Source organism: Bison bison, unplaced genomic scaffold (assembly GCF_000754665.1).
Source record: "Bison bison bison isolate TAMUID 2011002044 unplaced genomic scaffold, Bison_UMD1.0 scf7180017864451, whole genome shotgun sequence".
Lineage (NCBI taxonomy): Eukaryota > Metazoa > Chordata > Mammalia > Artiodactyla > Bovidae > Bison > Bison bison.
This window is the reverse complement of record NW_011495013.1, coordinates 2061590-2067278: the sequence shown is the minus strand read 5'-3', so window position 1 is coordinate 2067278 and position 5689 is coordinate 2061590.

The window sequence follows — 5689 nt, the reverse complement described above, 5'->3', positions numbered from 1 at the left end:
ATACAGCTGCTGCTGCTAAGTTGCTTCAGTCGTATCCGACTCTGTGCGACCCCACAGACAGCTGCCCACCAGGCTCTCTGTCCCTGGGATTCTCCAGGCAAGAACACTGGAGTCGGTTGCCATTTCCTTCTCCAATGCATGAAAGTGAAAAGTGAAAGGGAAGTCGCTCAGTCGTGTCCAACTCCTAGCGACCCCATGGACTGCAGCCTACCAGGCCCCTCCGTCCATGGGATTTTCCAGGCAAGAATACTGGAGTGGGTTGCCATTGCCTTCTCCAAGAATACACAGAACTATACCAAAAAGTCTTAATGACCCGGACAACCACAGTGGTGTGATCACTCACCTAGAGCCAGACATCCCGGAGTGTGAAGTCACTCCTTAGGAAGCATTACTACCAACAAAGCTAGTGGAAGTGATAGAATTCCAACTGAGCTATTTCAAATCCTAAAATATGATGCTGTTAAAGTGCTGCATTCGATAGCCAGCAAATTTAGAAAACTCAGCAGTGGCCACAGGACTGGAAAAGGTCAGTTTTCATTCCAATCCCAAAGAAAGGCAACGCCAAAGAATGTTCAAACTGCCACACAACTGCACTTATTTCACATGCTAGCAGGATAATGCTCAAAATTCTTCAAGACAGGTTTTAACAGTACATGAACTGAGAAGTTCCAGATGTTCAAGCTGGATTTAGAAAAGGCAGAGGAATCAGAGATCATATTGCCAACGTCTGTTGGATCATAGAAAAATCAAGGTAATTCTAGAGAAACATCTACCTCTGCTTCCTTGACTACACCAAAGTCTTTAACTGTATGAATCACAACAAACTGTGGAAAATTCTTAAAGAGATGGGAATACCAGACCACCTTACCTGCCTCCTGAGAAACCAGTATGCAGGTCAAGAAGCAAAATTAGAACCAGACATGGAATAACAGACTGGCTGAAAATTGGGCAAGGAGTACATCAAGGCTGTATATTGTCAACCTGCTTATTTAATTTATATGCAGACTACATTATGTGAAATGCTGGGCTGGATGAAGCACAAGCTGGAATCCAGATTGCCAGGAGAAATATCAATAACCTCAGAAATGCAGATGACACCACCCTAATGGCAGAAAGCAAAGCGGAACTAAAGAGTCTCTTGATAAAGGTGAAAGAGGAGGGGCGGTCCTAAGATGGTGGAGGAACCACTTTCTCCCCCACAAATTCATTGAAAGGTCATTTGAACGCTAAGCAAATTCTGCAAAATAACTTCTGAACACTGGCAGAGGACACCAGGCACCCAGAAAGGCAGCCCATTGTCTTCGAAAGGAGGTAGGACAAAATATAAAAGATAAAAAGAGAGACAAAAGAGTTAGGGATGGAGACCCGTCCTGGGGATAGAGTCATAAAAGTGGAGAAGTTTCCAAACACCAGGAAACCCTCTCACCGGTGGGTCTGTGGGGAGTTTTGGAATCTCAGAGGGCAACATAACTGGGAGGAAAAATAAATAAATAAATAAAACCCACAGATTACGTGCCTAACAGCAACTCCCAGTGGAGAAGTAGCCCAGACACTCACATCCGCCACCAGCAAGCAGGAGCTAAACAGAGAGGCGCGGGCTGCATTGCTTAGGTAAGGACCAGGCCTGAATGCCCTGAGGGCAATCTGAAGGAGCTAAGGTGAGATAGCAAGCCAAACTGTGGGATATCCAGAGTGAGAAAAAAAAGAGGAGAGAGAGAGAACTTTCTCATGAAAAGCTCTAACCTAAGGCACTGCCAGGCCCACTCACAGAACAAAGGACTAAGCAAATGCGAGAGGAGAGCTAGCGGGCAGCGGACCAGCCTATCCCCCACCAGAGGCAGGGAGGCAGGCGGGCAACAGCCAGAGCCAGAAGGCTAAGGGCAAACTCAGCCCCAGAGATGGCATACTCTACCAAACTGCAAGCAGGCTCCCAGTTGCTAACCAAGTCTTCCTGGGATCCTGGATGGTTGACATCTGCCAGGAGGGTCGCAGCCAGGGATCAGCTCCCCCAAAAGAGACACACGGCACACCTGAGAGATGGTGCTTCCGCTACACACCCAGGAAACTCCTGACTCCAGGGAACATTAATCGACAAGAGCTCATCCAAAAGCCTCCATACCTACATTGAAACCAGCTCCATCCAAGAGCCAACAAGTTTCAGAAGCAAATTCTCCAACTATGCAGGAACATTACCCTGGGCACAAAAATACAGGTGGCCAAAAGTCACACCAAACCCACAGACACCTCAAAACTCACTACTGGACACTTCGTTGCACTCCAGAGAGAAGAGATCCAGCTCCATCCACCAGAACACCAATGCAAGCTCCCCTAACCAGGAAACCTTGACAAGCTATTCATCCAACCCCACCCACAGGGAGGAACCTCCACAATAAAGAGAAACCACAAACTTCCAGCATACAGAAAGGCCACCCCAAACACAGCAACCTAAACAAGATAAAAAGGCAGAGAAATATTCAGCAGGTAAAGGAACATGATAAAAGCCCACCAAACCAAACAAAAGAGGAGGAGATAGGGAGTCTACCTAAAAAAGAATTCAGAATAATAATAGTAAAAATGATCCAAAATCTTGAAAACAAAATGGAGTTATAGATAAATAGTCTGGAGACAAGGATTGAGAAGATGCAAGAAATGTTTAACAAGGACCTAGAAGAAATAAAAAGAGTCAATCAATAATGAATAATGCAATAACAGATCAAAAACACTCTGGAGGGAACCAACAGCAGAATAACTGAGGCAGAAGATAGGATAAGTGAGGTGGAAGATAGAATGGTGGAAATAAATGAAGCAGAGAGAAAAAAAGAAAAAAGAATGAAAAGAAATGAAGACAACCTCAGAGACCTCTGGGACAAAGTTAAATGCCCCAACATTCGAATCATAGGAGTTCCAGAAGAAGAAGACAAAAAGAAAGGCGATGAGAAAATACTTGAGGAGATAATAGTTGAAGATTTCCCTTAAATGGGGAAGGAAATAGCCACTCAAGTCCATGAAACCCAGAGTCTCAAACAGGATAAACCCAAGGCAAAACACCCCAAGACACATATTAATCAAATTAATGAAGAGCAAACACAAAGAACAAATATTAAAAGCAGCAAGGGAAAAACAACAAATAACTCACAAGGGGATCCCCATAAGGATAACAGCTCATCTTTCAATAGAAACTCTTCAGGCCAGAAGGGAATAGCAGGACATACTTAAAGTGATGAAAGAGAAAAACCTATAACACAGATTACTGTACCCAGCAAGGATCTCATTCAAATATGAAGGAGAAATCAAAAGCTTTACAGACAAGCAAATGTGAGAGAATTCAGCACCACCAAACCAGCTCTTCAACAAATGCTAAAGGACCTTCTCTAGACAGGAAACACAGAAAAGGTTTATAAACTCGAACCCAAAACAACAAAGTAAATGGCAATGGGATCATACTTATTAATAATTACCTTAAATGTAAATGGGTTGAATGCCCCAACCAAAAGACAAAGACTGGCTGAATAGATAAAAAACAAGACCCCTATATATGCTGTCTACAAGAGACCCACCTCAAACCTAGGGAAACATACAGACTGAAAGTGAAGGGCTGGAAAAAGATATTTGATGCAAATGGAGACAAAAAGAAAGCAGGAGTTGCAATACTCATATCAGACAAAATAGACTTTGAAATAAAGGCCATGAAAAAAAGACAAAGAAGGACACTATATAATGATCAAAGGATCAATCAAAGAAGAAGATATAACAATTATAAATATATATGCACCCAACATAGGAACACCACAATATGTAAGGCAAATGCTTACAAGTATGAAAGGGGAAATTAGCAGTAACACAATAATAGTGGGAGACATTAATACCCCACTCACACCTATGGATAGATCAACTAAACAGAAAATTAGCAAGGAAACACAAACGTTAAATGATACAAGGGACCAGTTAGACCTAATTGATATCTGTAGGACATTTCACCCTAAAACAATGAATTTCACCTTTTTCTCAAGTGCACATGGAACCTTCTCCAGGATAGATCACATCTGGCCATAAATCTAGCCTTGGTAAATTCAAAAAAATTGAAATCATTTCAAGCATCTTTTCTGATCACAATGCAGTAAGATTAGATGTCAACTACAGGAAAAACAAAAACTATTAAAAATACAAACATATGGAGGCTAAACAACACACTTCTGAATAACCAACAAATCACAGAAGAAATCAAAATATGCATAGAAACGAATGATAATGAAAACACAACAACCCAAAACCTATGGGATTCAGTAAAAGCAATGCTAAGGGGAAGGTTCATAACAATACAAGCCTACCTCAAGAAACAGGAGAGAAATCAAATAAATAACCTAACTCTACACCTAAAGCAACTAGAAAAAGAAGAAATGAAGCACCCCAGGGTTAGTAGAAGGAAAGAAATCATAAAAATTAGGGCGGAAATAAATGCAAAAGAAACAAAGGAGACCATAGCCAAAATCAACAAAGCTAAAGGCCGCTTCTTTGAGAAGATAAATAAAATTGACAAACTATTAGCCAGACTCATCAAGAAACAAAGGCTGAAGAATCAAAGCAACAAAATTAGAAGTGAAAATGGAGAAATCACAACAGACAACATAGAAATACAAAGGCTCATAAGAGACTGCTATCAGCAGTGATATGCCAGTAAAATGGACAACTTGGAAGAAATGGACAAATTCCTAGAAAAGAATAACTTTCCAAAACTGAACCAGGAAGAAATAGAAAATCTTAACAGACCCATCACAAGCATAGAAATCAAAACTGTAATCAGAAATCTTCCAACAAACAAAAGCCCAGGACTAGATGGCTTCACACCAAAAATTTAGAGAAGAGCCAACACCTATCCTACTCAAACTCTTCCAGAAAATTGCAGAGGAAGGTAAACTTCCAAACTCATTCTGTGAGGCCACCATCACCCTAATACCAGACAAAGATGCCACAAAAAAAGAAAACTACAGGCCAATATCACTGATGAACATAGACGCAAAACTCCTTAATAAAATTCTAGCAAACAGAATCCAACAACATATTCAAAAGATCATACATCATGGCCAAGTGGGCTTTATCCCAGGGATGCAAGGATTCTTCAATATTCACAAATCAATCAATGTGATACACATTAACAAATTGAAAGATTAAAACCATATGATTATCTCAATAGATGCAGAGAAAGCCTTTGACAAAAGTCAACATCCATTTATGATTTAAAAAAACCCTCCAGAAAGCAGGAATAGAAAGAACATACCTCAACATAATAAAGGCCATATATGATAAACCCACAGCAAACATTATCCTCAATGGTAAAAAATTGAAAGTGTTTCCCCTAAAGTCAGGAACAAGACAAGGATGCCCACTCTCACTACTACTCAACTACTATTCAACAGAGAAGACAAAGAAATAAAAGGAATCCAGATTGGAAAAGAAGTAAAACTCTCACTATTCACAGATGACATGATCCTCTACATAGAAAACCCTAAAAACTCTAAATTACTAGAGCTAATCAATGAATATAGTAAAGTTTCAGCATATAAAATTAACACACAGAAATCCCTTGCATTCCTATACACTAACAATGAGAAAACAGAAAGGAAAATTAAGGAAACAATTCCATTCACCATTGCAACAAAAAGAATAAAATACTTAGGAATAAATCCACCTA